At 43.3% G+C, this 16,624-nt stretch overlaps 1 protein-coding gene across 2 annotated transcripts in view; it reads left to right on the top strand.

Moving 5' to 3' along the window:
* The first annotated feature begins 2,572 nt into the window (after window positions 1-2,572).
* Window positions 2,573-16,624, top strand: part of CUL1 (cullin 1) — a 171,015-nt gene continuing 156,963 nt past the window's right edge. For both annotated transcript variants that reach the window (XM_082258155.1, XM_082258153.1), the window contains exon 1: window positions 2,573-2,802. The gene's annotated coding sequence lies outside the window, so the exon portion shown is untranslated. The remainder of the gene's footprint in view (window positions 2,803-16,624) is intronic.

The raw sequence follows: 16,624 nt of genomic DNA, 5'->3' as shown, positions 1-16,624 counted from the left end.
CTTTTTTTTGTTTATAGCGCATGATCAAAAAATCGCACCGGTGATCAAATACCACCAAAAGAAAGCTCTGTTTGTGGGAAGAAAAAGACGTCAATTTCATTTGGGTACAGCGTCGCACGACCGTGCAATTGTCCGTTAAAGTCACGCAGTGCCGAATCGCAAAATAGGCCCTGGTCAGGAAGGGGGTAAAATCTTCTGGGGCTTAAGTGGTTAAATGCACTAGTCCTGACTGTTCTAGGGGTATTTTTAGGTAAACAAAAAATCTGGGTGGAACTCTGCTTTAAAGGTCAGTTGTAAAAGTCACAGATTTTTACAAACTGTCAGTAAATTTACTGACGATTGGTTTGATAGTTTAAAGTGGAGTTCCACCCTAAAATTATACTTACCTCCATCTTCTCGCTCTGGGTCACCTGAAAAACAAATGGATAATCGCAATTTTTTTTTTTACTTACCTCGTTTAGAAGAAAATATACTTACCTTACTTCCTCTTCCTCCCCTCGGCGGCCACGGCGATTCGTCACTTCCTGGCTTTGCAATGATTCCTGGGAGCTGAACGTCATCGCTCCCAGGAATCAATGCGCCTGCACCGGCCCCGACGTCAGTTCCAGTGCAGGCGCCGTCATACCTTGCTAAACAGCTTCTGGGCATGCCCAGAAGCTGTGCAGGGATGACGCTGCGGCACCGGAAGTGACGGCGGGTCCGGCGCAGTGCATCGTGGGACCGAAGAGGACGAAAGAGGACGCAGAAGAGGATCGCGCTGGCTTCAAGCTGCCCACACCTGAGATGGCAGCGCTGGAGAATACATTTTCAAGGTAAGTATTTCTTCTTTCAGGTAAGTGCAACCCGGGACAGATCAGAGGCTAGCCATTGTGGAATGCACTAGCCCTGACTGTCCCGGGGGTATTTTTATTAAAAAAAACGTTCACTGGGTGGAACTCCGCTTTAATAATTTGGTTGAGGAAACAAGCAAATGTGACAGTTAGCAATCCTGGCATTCCAGAAACGTAACTTTTTTTTGAAACTGATGGGTTTAGTTCCGGGTTATGATTTACTGCTGTTCAGGGGATCTAGGCTTCAGCAAAATGGCAGACTCCAGCAAGAATAAACAGGAGCAATGCTGCAGGCAATTTACAGCACACACTCATTTTGGTAGCATAATTATTAATATGGAATGTAGGTTTCTTGCTAAAGAACATTATTTTTTATCAAGATATGGGTAAAGTTCCACTTTCAGTACTTTCAGGTTTATGCTATAAACAGTATAAATGGCTAAAAGGGTAGCGCAGTACCCCTCAGAAACCAATGAAATTTCAGCTTATGTTTACAGCTAATTTGATTATGTGTTCTCGCACTTTGTTCGTCATCATCGCTCCGTGCTGCCTCATTGCTTCTCTTCAGTGGAAAGTAGTCAGACTTGTATAAAGTACTCAAAATTTCTACTTGAGTAAAAGTACAAGTGCTCGATCAAAAAATTACTTGAGTAGAAGTGGAAGTGCTCGCAGAAAAAGTTACTTAAGTAGAAGTACTAAAGTATTCAACATTTTTTTTACTTAAGTATTGCAAGTAGTTTTTTCAAAAAATTTGCTACTTAAGTACTAAAAGTAAAAAGTACCAGTAGTTATAAAAAAAAAATGCTACTCAAGTACTGAAAGTAGAAGTACAAGTACTGTGTTATGTAGTTATTAAAGAAAGAAGTCAAAAGTATGAACATCATATTGTTTTTATTATTTCAAATGATTTATTCAAATGATTAACCTGTGTTTGTTAGTAGTTTCTTGATGCACTTTAAGCGCTGTAGCACCATTTATTTGTTTGTTTCATATTTTCTTTTTATTGGAAAGATTTGGTATAGCAGCTTTTATTATACACAGCCTTTATTTTCGTATGCGCTGATTTACAAATGACATTATACACATTTTTTTGAGCTTTATGCAACCTGCCATCTACTGTTCTGGCAGTGGTAATTTTTTTAAAAGTAACGAGTAACTATGCAGCACAAAAAAAAAAAATACTTGAGTAGAAGTATCGAAATCATCGAAAAAATGTAGTGAAGTAAAAGTAGAAGTAGGAGAAAAAAATTCTACTCTAGGAAAGTACAGATACCGCATTTCGGTACTTAAGTACAGTACTTAAGTAGTTCTACTTCGTTACTATACATCTCTGAAAGTAGTCCAGGATGGGTTATATAACCGTGCACCATTCTGTATAAGGAACAATCGTTTACTAGGTGAGTGAATGAGAGACGAAGAGACGAGAGAGACCTATTATACAACACCTTAAAGTAGAGAATATCGTCACAACTGAAGACAAATGAAGGGAAAAAAAAGAAGGCATGAAGTCCCTGTGTCTTTCCCAAAGTAAATGAGTGCATGAATGGGAGATGACGGTAACATAATAACACAATGCAGCTAGTGTGATAATGTGAATCGAGTGTTCAGAGCTCTGCTGGGGCACCAGGAGCAACGTGAGCAGTCATTTATAAATAGGGCTTGGTGATGTCATTATCTGGGAACAGCTCTGATTGTCATTTGAGAGCTGTGGGCTTGCCTTATGGTAATAGTGGGAGTAGCTAGTGACAATCCGGTGGGAGGAGTAGTGCTGTGACCATGAGATCACAGGCCTCATCTGCCTTCCAGGCAGGCCTTGTACAGAGAGGCCTTACTCACTCTATGTTCCTTCCTCTTGCGTCTTTTTAATTCCTGCCAGAATAGAAGAGGCTATCCTGTCCGCTGACATCTGCCAATCGACGTAACCTATGTGATATATGGAGGGAGGAGGCTACACGATCCAGAGAGAATGCTGGTAGGGTTCATGGGATTCGATCGATCTATCTATCTATCTATCTATCTATCTATCTATCTATCTATCTATCTATCTATCTATCTATCTATCTATCTATCTATCTATCTATCTATCCATCTATCATGATTTTCTGTGTTTGTTATCTTTAAGATTTTTTATCATTTTGTTTCTTTTTTATGTTTTACTTATTGATACAAAGAATCGAAAGCATCTTGCAACAAAGCCACGTGAAACACTAACAACAAATGTTACATGTGAATCAGAATCAATATATTTATATTGTCTCAATAGTGATAGTAAGGGCGCATAGATACCACATTGTGACTCGGTGACCGCTCTCCGAACTACACATTGGTGGCCTCCGTCATGGTCACATGTTCAGTATACTTTCATTTGTCTGAAAAGAGAAGTTTTGACACGCTAGTGCGAGCCAATGAATGTATAGTAAATGATGTCATCAAATCGGTCATAGGCGTGCACAGCCTGTGGCATTAGGGCAGGGATCCTCAAACTACAGCCCTCCAGCTGTTGCGGAACTACACATCCCATGAGGCATTGTAAAACTCTGACATTCACAGCCATGACTAGGCATGATGGGAATTGTAGTTCTTGAACAACTGGAGGGCCATAGTTTGAAGACTGCAAACACCAAAGCTCAAACACATATGCACTGACGGTGTCAGTAGGGCAGAGATTGGTGTCAGTAGGGCAGTGGATAGTGTCAGTTGTTTTTATTTTTTATTGTGTTTAACAATTACTTTTGTTTTTTACAGTTTTTTTTAGGAGCCCGTTAGGAGGCTTTGGTGAAATATCAGGGGTCTAAACAGGGGGAATCTCTTCCACACGGAGTGATTAGGGTGTGCCCAGGTACCCCTGGCACACCCTGTGCGCACGCCTATGAAAGCGACCATTTAGCTGCAGTAGACCATGGCCAAATGCCGCCTCATGCTGTAGCCATCTTTTTCAACCTGGTTTTATTTGGGGTATGGTGCCCTATAATATACTTGTAGCCTAATTTTGTTGGCATGGTTTTAATTGGAAGTTTAAGTTGAAATATATAAAAGGGGACTGTTTAGCATTTCTGTCCATCCATCCCTGAGATCTACACAGATCTGCTACATTACATAGTCCCTTCTGGCAGAAGAGGAGTGCTGATTCTTCTCTGCAGTTCAGTAAGCCATACAGGATTTGAATCTCAGCCGGTTCAGCAGGAACCCGGCTGAGATTCAAAAGGTTAATGGGCAGGCTGAATGTACCAAGTTGATCAATTTAAGAGGAGAGCTGATTCTTCTCTGCAGTACAGTAAGACCGGCCATACAGGATTTGAATCTCAGCCGGTTCAGCAGGAACCGGCTGAGATTCGAAACGTTAATTGACAGGCTGAATGTACCAAGTTGATCGATGGATCAACTTGGGTACAGCCAGCCTGCTGGGTTCTCTTGGGATTATTGTAAGCAGCGGCTATAGCTGCTAGCAATAATCACTGCCTTCTCCCGGTGGGGAGAACTTCCTCTGCCCGCCCCCTTGCCGGGAGAAGACAGTTGCTGATTCCCCTGTCAACACTGCCTATGTTGATGGGGGAATCCTGCGAACTTCTTTCCTGCAACCTGTGGTTGCAGGAAAGAAATTTTCACCATGTATAGCCTGCCTAACACTTTTTAAACTCCTTGATGCCCCTAACCTACTACTGGAAAGTAAAAGGCGAAGCAGCAGACTGATGAGCTCTTCCTTTTGTCACTCTGCTCTCTCCTTCTAACGGCATGCTCCATGCACTGCAGCACAACTAAATGGCTCCTTGTGCTACTTAATCCTGTCCCTGGGTACAGAGATAAACATGCACCGCTACCTTGGCTAACCAAGAGATGGTTGCTCCAGGCACTGCTAACCACGAGCAGTGACAAGTTATTGTAATGGGTTCTCCAACAGAGTGTTTCCCAAACTTGTTTCAGTCAAGGCACCCTTTAAAATGTATGGAACGTCTTGAGGCACCCTTTAAAAAATATGGACAGTCTTGAGGCACCCCTTTCTAAAATTTAAAAACGATCCGAATAGTTTTGCATAACGCAGAAACATCCACACGAGTAGGGCACCCAACGTTAGAGGTGATTTGTTCATCCATGGCAAATACACTTTTTCAAACTGGTACTGACTAGTATTCCAATGTTTCTCTTCTCCCTCAGTTTTTCTCCATCACTCAGCTAAGGTGCCCTCAATGCTGATGGAGGGGGGCAGGGAAGGATGAAACAAAGATGCTATACAGGTGATTGACATCCTCTTATCACCTGGTGATGCCATTGGTCATTAGAATGCTGGCGGCTAGAAGGTTGTAATGGTGTACATCGAAAACCTGTGGCTTTGTGTATCTAAAAGGCAGGCTTTATCCACATGCCAGCTTGTATACAATTTTTGGGCAATTTTTAGGCATTTTGCCAAGGCACCCCTGAAAATCCCTTAAGGCACCCTGGTTGAAAAAGGCTGCTGTAACCCATCTGATTGGTTTATCCTCCCCCTAAAGTTTACAAAACATAAACAATCTGATTTTACAATATTATTTAGGCTCCATTCACATTTGACATTTCAGGATCTCGGACAGTTTCATTTTTAATGGCACCTAAACGCGGTATGGTTTTGCCGTGATTACCACAATGCGTGGAGCTTGTCACCCAAAAAGGAGCTTCCTTTGGACAACAAACTTTGCGCTTTGCAGTTCGCTGTGATTGCCGCACGATCATCCCGCCAAAACCGCACCAAGTTTAGGGGCCATTGAAAATTAATGGCACCCGAACATGCGATTGTAGTGCGATTTGAGATTGCGGGCATTATCGCAGCAAGTCTGCCAGAGAGTCCAAAACGCCAAATGTGAATGGAGCCATAGATCTATCAACAACTACGTAGTGCAAGGGTCTGCCTGATTGGATATATGGGGTGTGTCTGAAAGGTATCAGAAAACAAACAATACAGAAGATACAAATTTTTTTATTGGTTGAGCCAGATGGACTTGTGTCTTTTTTCAACCTGACTAACTATGTAACTATGTAAGTTACTCTTATTGGCCTTCAAAACATTTGCCATCCTTTACAACACACTTTTGGCAATGTTCATAAAGCTTCTGGAAACGGCCAAGGCCTCTTTAGGAATCGGTCGCAGAACCGCTGTCACACATTCTTGGATTGCCGCCACGTCTGCAAAACGTGCGTCTTTCATGACGCTCTTCAGGGTGGGAAACAGAAAGAAGTCCGCAGGCGCCAGATCAGGGGAGTGCAGTGAATGATCGAGAACAGGTACGCCGCCCTGAGGCACGCTTGGATTCAGGATCAAACTGGTAGCACAAGGTCTCATCCCCTGTGATGATGATTGGCAGAAAGGATGGATCATGGTCAAACATGTTAATGAAATCTCCAGAGGTTTCCATCTGTTTTACTTTCTGTTCATCTGTCAGCCTGTGCGGCACAAAACGGGAACAGATCTTCCGCTTACCTAAATCTTCCCAGACCATGGTGCATACCGTGTCCTTGCTATTGCCCAATTCCTCCTCCATTAATTGTAGAGTCAGTCGCCCATCTGGTGCCAGCATTTGTCTCACTCGTTCGATCATGTCTGGGATTCTGCTTATCAACGGCTGACCCGAACTTCATCCTCAGTCAATTACTTTCCGTTGGGAAAGCGTTTGAACCAGTCGTAAACACATCTTCTGCTCACGGCTTCCATCCTGTACACCAACATTTTGTGTGTCTCAGTCACCATGTTCCCTAATTGGTGGCAGAACTTGATGTTCACTTGTTGCTCCATTGCACTGTGACCCTACCTCTCACACTGACTACGTTCAACTGCCCGCAGCGGGTTTACCCGAATGGTCACGTGTACTCCACGCTAGGTAGCGCTTCTCATTGTGTCTCTGGATAGTCATATTCATGCACGTGCACCTGGCCCATGTTTCCATTGAGATATTGGATAATTCACCAAACTTTTCAGACACACCTCGTTAATTGATTGGATAGATTAGGTAGGTCCTCATATTACATAGCTTTGGAAAATCTAAAGCTGACTGCATAGGTGTGCGCAGCCTATGGCATTAGGGTGTGCACCCCAAAGCTCAAACACGTGTGTGCATGTATATATATATACTGACAGTGTCCGTAGAGCTGTGGACAGTGTCAGTCGGGCAGAGATTGGTGTCAGTAGGGCAGTGGATGGTGACTGTAGTTTTTTTCATTTCTTTTTTATTTTTATTATTTTTAGTTTTAGTTTTTTTTTACAATATTTTTAGGGTCTAAACAGGGGTAATCTGCGCCACATAGGATGATTAGGGTGTGCCCAGGCACACCTGGCACACCCTGTGCGCACGCCTATGGCTGACTGAACCAGGATTGTATAGTCAGATTGTAAAGTGTATGGTGATCCTGAGAGGTAACCTGGTGATGTCTGATATTACTTATAGACTAGAAATTATTACCCTGTCCAGCGATAAATTGCTGTATCAGGCCATCTCACGTCTGTAAGTAGCCATACTTCTCTTTTAAGAAGAGGATCAGCCTGTGGTGCCCAAAGCAACCAGATTCCAGCATTTTCCAAATAGAAGGTAGTACATGAAAGGACGCATTTGACTGACAGGTTGCTATGGACAGTATAGATGGTGTATACTTGTCTCCAGATATGGCTCTGCTGTATACACTGTGCCTCAGGTGGGACTGACCTGTTTTATTTACTAAGATAAGGATAACCACTTCACCTCCGAAGATTTACCCCCCCCCCATCCTGACCAGGCCATTTTTTGCGATACAGCACTGCGTTACTATAACTGACAATTGCGCGGTAAAAATAAAATGTATTTCCTTTTTTTTCCACAAATAGAGCTTTCTTTTGGTGGTATTTGATCACCTCTGCGGTTTTTCTTTTTTGCACTATAAACAAAGAACGACTGACAACTTTCAACAACAACAACAAATCAAGTTTCTTTATCAATTTAGGCCAATATGTATTCTGCTACAAATTTTGGTAAAAAAAAATCTCAACAAGTATATATTGATTGGTTTGCACATAAGTTCTAGCGTTTACAAACTATAGGATATACAGTATATATTTATATATATATATTTTTTTACCTACTAGTAATGGTGGTAAACAGCTCCTTATAGCGGGGCTGCAATATTGCGGTGGACAAATCAGACAACTAACTGCCACTTTTGACACTTTTTTGGGGACCAGTGATATTATTACATTATTATTAGTGGGAGTACAACTGGGGGAATCAATGGTGGAGAAAGATCTGGGGGATTTGGTAGATCCTAAGCTTAATAATAGCATGCAATGCCAAGCTATGGTTTCCAAAGCGTGCAAAGTCCTTTCTTGTATTAGGAGAGGCATGGACTCCATAGAGAGAGATATCATTTTGCCCCTGTACAAATCATTAGTAAGACCTCACCTAGAATATGCAGTTCAATTTTGGGGACCAGTTCTCAAAAAGGATATTGGGGAACTGGAGAAAGTGCAGAGAAGGGCAACCAAACTGATAAGAGGCATGAAGGAGCTCAGTTATGAGGAAAGATTAGAGGAACTGAATTTATTCTCTCCTGAGAAGAGGAGATTAAGGGGCGGGGGGGGGGGGGGGGATATGATCAACATGTAAAAATACATAAGGGGTCCAGATAGTGAACTTGGTGTTGAATTATTCACTTTAAGGTCATCACAGAGAACAACGGGGCATTCTTAACGTCTAGAGGAAAAGAGATTTCATCTCCAAAAACAGAAAGGTTTCTTCTCAGTAAGAGCTGTGAAAATGTGGAATAGACTCCCTCCAGAGGTGGTTCTGGCCAGCTCAGTAGATTGCTTTAAAAAAGGCCTGGATTCTTTCCTAAATAAACACAATTTAACTGGGTACTCACATTTATAGGTAAAGTTGATCCAGGAAATATCCGATTGCCTCTCGGGGGATCAGGAAGGAATTTTTTCCCCCTGCTGAAGCAAATTGGATCATGCTTTGCTGTGTTTTTTTTGCCTTCCTCTGGATCAACTGTGGGTATAGGATTGTGTAAATGGGATTGTATGGTTGTTGTTTTTTTTTTTTTTTCATTGGTTGAACTGGATGGACTTGTGTCTTTTTTTAACCTGGCAAACTATGTAATTATATATTACAGTGGTCAGTACTAAAAATATGCACTGTCACTGTACTAATGACAGGTTGAAGAGGTTAACATAAGGGGCGATCAAAGGGTTAACCGTGTGCCTAGCTGGTGTTTCAGTGTAGTGGGGGACATGCTTTTACTAGTGGAAGACAGTAATCGGTATTTCTGCTTTACAGAAATACAGGATCCATGCCTTCTGTACTGACAGAACAGCATTCTGCCTTGTTTACATATGTACATATACGTAATCCTGCGCAGCACTCCTGCCCTGTAGCAGTAAATCTGCTATGGGGTAGTCAGCAAGTCATTAAAAATCTTTCAATAGAAAATTTGAACAAGAAAAAAATGGAAGTAACGATAAACTATGATTTTTTTTTTCCCACAGAAAATCAAAATCAGATATTGTCTTTAGATGTCTAATTTAAAGCACAATGGACAGTATTATAAGATTCTAAACTAACTGCTGATCAGCGTATACATTTTCTAGGCATCTTCTCGAGTACCTAGGGTAGTGATGGTGAACCTTGGCACCCCAGATGTTTTGGAACTACATTTCCCATGATGCTCATGCACTCTGCTGTGTAGTTGAGCATCATGGGAAATGTAGTTATAAAACTAGTGTGCCAAGGTTCAGTCTAGTGTGCCAAGGTTCACCATCTCTGACCTAGGGAGCCTTGAATACTGGGAAACGCTAATGCAGATTTTGCCTCTTCCTAATTGGATTGAGAGCTGGCCTATCCCTTCCACCTTTCATGCCACAAAGGCTACCTATCATAGTGATGGGTCAATAGGAAACACTGGAAGGCAAGATGGTGCGGGCTTGAATATGTAATGCGTTGGTTTTTGCATATTAAAACACCCTGGGATTCGGGGTTCCTGAGTGCTCAAGAAGTTACATCGTGGATGGAGGAATCTATTAGATTTCTCTTGTTGAGTCTATGGGCTGAAAAAGAGAAATCTACAGTATGTGTGCATGGCTAACAATAAAGCGCATTTTCACTGCATTGGAGCACCACAAACCAAAAACACTATTTAATTTGTTTTTAATATGCAAAGTAAACTCCCCCAACCATCCATGTCTCCATGCTTTATTTTAATAAGTAATCACTTTGAAAAACAACCCCCTAGCATTTCTGGCCATGGCCATCTTGAGTAAGGGCAAATGATTCATGTAGCCTTTACTTCCTGGAATCCATCTGTCCTTAGTTCAAGCATGCATGCAGGAGAGTGTGCTTAGCTGAGAAAACCCTTCCTCCTCTCCCTCCTCTCCACTCCTCCTGAAGGTTCCTTGGTTACTTAACCACTTTAGCTCCGGAAGGTTTACCCCCCTTCATGACAGGCCATTTTTTTGTGATACAGCACTGCGTTACTTTAGCTGACAATTCCGCAGTCGTGCGACGCTATACCCAAATAAAATGTTTTCCTTTTTTCCCACAAATAGAGCTATTTTTTGGTGGTATTTGATCACCTCTGCGGTTTTTATTTTTTGCACTATGAACAAAAAAAACATTTTTTTACTTTCTGCTATAAAACACACCCAATAAAAAAATGTAAAAAAAAAAAAATCAAATTTCTACATACATGTAGGCCAATATATATTCTGCAAAATAGTTTTTGGTTAAAAAAAAAAAAAAAAAAACCCCAATAAGCTTATAAAAATGTGTACAAAAGTTATAGCATCTACAAACTATGGGATTTTTTTTTACTAGTGATGGCGGCGATCAGCGACTTATAGAGGGACTGCGGACAAATCGGACACTGAATTGACACTTTTTTGGGGACCAGTGACATTTATACAGTGAACAGTGCTAAAAAAATATGCACTGTCACTGTCCTAATATCCCTGGCAGGAAAGGGGTTAACATTAGGGTTAAATGTGTTCCTAGGGAGTGTGAAAAAGAATGCAGCGCTAAAATAATCACAATGAAAAATTACTCCTAATACGGTGTCCATGATCATAAATAAAATGTCCATATTAAAAAATTATTATTAAAATTAATATAATAAAGATATAAGGTGCTCAGTGATTAAATGTGCAATACAGATACAGTGTCTTTGATCATAAAAAAGTGTCCATTGAAGTCAATCAAAATGAAAAACAGGTATTCATATCATATGCCAGGTGTAGAACGTAAATCTCAGGTGTCTCCCGTGCTATATACGCCTTCACCAAATAGCTGAAATGCAAACTCACCAGAATTAATTGCTGTCTAAATTATAGGAAAGCAATCACACCCTCATCTGATGAGATATTCTTCTCGGGTTTCCACTGGCAGATATGTATGATAAATTTCCCCAAAATACCAGGCCTTCAAGGATGTCTCAGCCAACAAACCGGAATAAATCAAGGCATAAGAGAAAAATACTCATAGTGTAGTATTTATTGAATCCAAGATAAAAACAACAAAATAAAATTACATAAAAAAACTTTGACTCATGTACACAAGTCACCAAAAAAACAACAAGTAGCCAGATCAATGAATTGAAGCACTGGCGGATAGATAAAAACAGGGTCCAATATATTCGAAGGAAACAGGTAGTGTAAATATCGCTTACATCAGATGCCGCCACACTAATCATAGAATGGCTGCTGGACCTCAGACATATCATTGGGCTCTATGGCTGTTTCACGCCACGCGCATCATCAGAAGCATTGCTAATGTGTGATATCCCAAAACATTACCTCTCCTGTGCTCAAGTGATATGCGAGAAGGTGAGTGATCTGAATGGTCTTTTTGCACAAAACTTGCGGTCTTGCTGCCCCTTCAGGACCAAGGGTATCCAATTACACTGAAAAACAACAATAAAAGAAGGGTGCACCAACTTTGCGCATTACCACTAAAAAGGTTTAATAAAATCCAAAAAGGTACTATAAGTGACACTTTTGGCTCTGAAGAAGAGGGTTCTCCCTCGAAATGCGTCAGCCAGGTCATTGCGGATGCCATCACGTCATCCAGCAGCATTGGAGTGGTCTAGAAGCGATTGGTCCCGATTTCCTACATGCGTGTCTATATCTTATGTTTGTGAGTGCAATGTATGCTACCTTTTTGGATTTTAATAAACCTTTTTAGTGGTAATGTGCAAGGTAGGTGCGCCCTTCTCTTGTTGTTTTGCATTGCTAATGTAGCCTATGTGTCCAATATATACATGGTGCTCATCTTACATCGGATTTCTCCTAATTGGGGACAGCAAGATTTAATTTCTGGTTTCGTCGCCATCTTTTAGGAGTCTCCGACGTCATATCCTGTAAGAAAACGTCTGAAGAGGCTAAAAGTCGACAGCGGAACGTCACTTCCGGTCTCGACACCATCTTTACGGAGTCCAGGACATCATATCCTATGAACTTCATCTCAAAGGAATTTCAGCACAGGTGTTGTGTCAGATTTCCCTACCTCGTCAGATTTCCCTACCCTCGTCACTTCCGGTGCGGGTGCGCCATTCATCATTTGCTGGCTGGGCATGCGCACTGGGACGCGGCAACAGCTGATAAATGACCCGTCTGCACCGGAAGTGACGAGGGTAGGGAAATCTGACGAGGTAGGGAAATCTGATACAACACCGGCGTTGGAATGTCACTTCTGGCGTCGCGGCCATTTTCAAGTAGCACAAGGCACGAGATCCGAACTAGTGTCAAAACCTCCAGCTCAACACCAAATCAGAACAGTCCACAAAAAAGGGAAGCGCCGAATTGTGCCCTAAATGGCCTGAAAAATAGTAATGATCAAGCATGTAAAAAAGGGAGTGCTTACTAACTGTGGGGGAGGTACTTTGACTGGGGTAAGGTGAAGATCCGTGTTCCTGCTTAGAAACACAGGATCAGTACATTCCCCTCTTACAAAACAACGGTCTGCCTTGTTTACATAGGCAGACCGCCGCTCTGCCTGTCTCCCAGATGATAGGTGGGTCCCAGCGGACATGGCGTCTGCCAGACCTGCTTTGTCCAATCATAGACGGAGCAGGTCGCCTACAGGGCGCGCATGTGCCCCAGGCCCGAGAACGTTAGGTCACATACTCAGTGGTGCATTTTGGTTTTGTGCTGCCCTAGGCAAGACTAAAATTGGGCGCACCCCGGGGGGGGGGGGGGTTGTGAGAGAGAGAGGGGGGTGGGTGAGGGAGGGAGAGAGAGAGGTGAGAGAGGCGGCTCTGGCAACCAGTGGCCAATAGAGTCTCAGGTGGAGGGGGGGCGGCTTTTTTGCTGCCCCCCTGCAAAGTGCCGCCCTAGGCCTGGGCCTTGTCGGCCTAGGCCAAAATACAGCACTGCACATACTAGGTACATGATCTGGCACAGAGCGGCCGCCCTGTCACAGTATCTGTACGTGGGGCAGTCCGCAAGCAGTTAAAAAGTACCCCAATTGTTGACCCTGCTGAAATTTTTGGGATGTATGACATCATTTGCCAAGGCAAGAAACCAGGAAGTAACTGAAGACATTTTTTAAAACAAGTAAATATGACATACTTTCCTATCTATTTACTAATGCTAGCAGCATGAGGATTAAAAATAATCAATGTTGATTGGGAGAGTAATGCCCTCCTTTAATGTTTATAGATATCAGTTGGAAGCCAATTCAACCCATAATATCTAAGGCAGTGAATTTAGTAGACTCTTTGTTATGGTACAATGTAACTATAGCATTTACATATCTCGTTTGACAGCATTTTCGAGGAACATACCATCCCAGCCAGTTATGTGTTTGCTACTTTCTATAGTAAACATACAAGTGAGAAATAAAGGAGGAAGAGAGACAAGTAAAATAAAACCTACATGTGATCACATACCACAGGCATGTGACGACGATGTGTTGTAAGATATGTTTCCTCATCACAAGCATGTGACGTCACCCACTAAGGTTCCCCCAATCAGAGTAAATGTCAAATGTCAGCACACCTTTCCAGAGGATCAGTTGCCTCTGAAATAAATTATTCGCCATTTACCACCATTGTTTGATCATTTGTCATATTGTAACACAGTACACCAGTTATGAGAAAAACATAGAAGCTGCCACTCTGTCTGAAAATGCATGCTGACTGGCTTTCTCGCTGTCTTGCTTCAACACGTTCAGCCGCCGAATATGTTAATCTATACACTTGTTTTACGTCAGTGACTCAGAACCTTGTCCTGCCGTGCAGTTAAAAGCCACTCCCTTCACCTTTGCCTGGTATTTAGTTTAGGAGAAGGGGGATGTGCAGCAGCTTGTAGTGTTAGTTCATTTTTACAGAAAAAGTGAACACTGTACACCCTCCAGTCCCTTCTGTCCCTGGGTGATGAGCTGTCAGTGCCCATGTGGCTGGTGCAGCAGTCTGGGCATTTGTAATCCCACTCTTCTCTGTGCAGGACTTCCCGGACAGATCAGAGCCATTCTGATTGGTCAGTGCTGGCACAGAGAAACGCTCTGATCCATCCCAGAAACCCTGCAGAAAGAATCCACGGACTGATGCGCCCTGGGAGGTAAGTACATTGGGGACTAGGGTGGTGGGGAGAGTGTAGGGTGTTAGATCACCTTTGTATTTTTTTCTGAAAAGGTGAACTAACCCTTTTAAAGCTAAACTCTGAGAATGAGACAAAATGTACCCTTGCAGTTGGGCACTGTTGTTCTGCCGAAAACTTCAACTCACCAAAACCTCCAACCACGTCACTTCCAGTGACTCTACAGCAGGAATATTTGGAGATTTTGACGAGTTACTGTTTTCACAGATTACTGGCAGCCTGTACACTCCAGTACACAACCACTTGCCTCTTTTCACAGAACACCGAGTAAGGAGGAAAAAAGTTGTCGTGGCCTTAGAGGCGGCCATGTTGTTGGTTAGTAGCGGCTGTTACTAACAATGTCCAGTCATTATAGCATGTACCGTAGTCTATAGGCTGCCGGTGTAACGTTAGAAAACCATACCTCGTGAAAATTCCATACCTCGTCACTTCCGGTGCACATACGTCATGGAACAGCTGAGCAGGTTACCATTGCGCATGCTCAGAGTTACACCGCATCAGCTGTTGCCACGGTAACATTAAAACATGTCGGCTGCAAGATGAAATCATCTCCGCTCCTACCCCTGTCACTTCCCTGATCTCGGCTACTAAATGTAAAAGTGGCGGGTGTATGAAAATATAAACCACGGAGATCTCGGCTCCGTGATTTATATTTTCATAGACCCGCCGCCGCTTTTATATTTAGTAGCCAAGATCAGGGAAGTGACAGGGGTAGGAGCGGAGATGATTTTATCTTGCAGCGGACATGTTTTAATGTTACCGTGGCAACAGCTGATGCGGTGTAAGGTTACAACACACTACCCCGTGAGAATTCCCTACCCTCCGGACTTCTGAGCATGCGCAATGGTAACCTGCTCAGCTGGTCCAAGAGGTAGGTGCGACGTAGGTGCACCGGAAGTGACGAGGGTAGGGAATTTTCACGGGTATGGTTTTTCCACGGAACACCGGTAAACTGTGAAAACAGGAACTCGTCAAAATTTCCAATGATTCCTGCTGTAGAGTCACCGGAAGTGACATGGTTGAAGATTTTGGCGAGTTGGAGTTTTCGGTAGAACACCGGCACCCCACTGCACTGCAAAGGCTAAATGCTCATATAGGGGTGCAGAGATAAGCTTGTAATCCTTACCTCAGGGGTGTCAAACTCAATTTCATCATGGGCTGCGGTATGGTTGCCCAAAGGGCCAATTGTATCTGGGGGTGTGCTACATACAGGCTGCAGTGTTCAGGAGCGGGTTATGTACAGAGTACAAGCTTCAGAGGTGTGCTATGTACAGAATGCAGGGTTTAGGGGTGCACTATGTACAGAGTGCAAAGTTCAGGGGTGTTCTGTACACAGAGTGCAGGGTGTGCAACCTCAACCCCAACCACCCCCCACCACCACCTGGCCCAGGTCTTTTACCTCCCTGTATAGGTGGTTCTGTCTCGCCCTGCAGGGAAATCGTTCTCTCCATCATATTCTGGAGATGTGTCCCCGCATGAATGCGTGCAGAGATCTGTTAGATTCGGGAGCAGCTAAAAACAAAGCTGTCCCTTGTAAACACAGAAGGATTCTGTGTTTACAAGTGACAGAGGAGATCAGAAGCGGAGGGTGAGAGCTGGAGGAGGCGAAATGGAGTTCCACCATGTTCCAGCTGCAAAACTGAATGTGAGGGCCACATGACAAGGCCTGGAGGGTCGGATTCAGCCCACGGACCTTGTGCTTGTCATATGTGACCTACCTTATTCCTGGCTCATGCAAGCTCCAGGCTGTGGGTGGTTGTCCGGTGTCATTCCGCACAGTATGGCGCTTTAAGCATTGCATTGTACATGAGGACGCAAGCCTCAGAAAGCGTGCTACGGAGACTGGGGGAATGGTCACATGGACTGAGGGACCCTGCCGGAGCCAGGATTGGAGTAAGTAACGCACCATATCCTTGCACCCCTGAACTCATGTAACCTTAAAGTGCAGGCAGTGGAACACCACTGCAAGTCTACATTTTTCTTTATTAACGTGAAGTTATAGTTGTATGGTTTAAAGTGCAGACACCTAGAGATGCCTGTATTTACCTGCAACAAAGACCCCACTTTTTCATCCAAATCCTGGGTCACTGTGCCAGGCAAAGCTCTGAGACTATTGCGTAACACATTCCTAATTGCCCGTTAGTATGATGGGTGTCCTCACTGGCCATTACCAGAAGGCAGGAAGAGCAGACCAGAGTTGCTGTTTGGCATGGCC

The sequence above is a fragment of the Pelophylax lessonae genome (genome assembly GCF_965119305.1).
Source record: "Pelophylax lessonae genome assembly, chromosome: 5".
Classification (NCBI taxonomy): Eukaryota; Metazoa; Chordata; class Amphibia; order Anura; family Ranidae; genus Pelophylax; species Pelophylax lessonae.
This window is presented reverse-complemented; position numbering and strand designations above follow the sequence as displayed.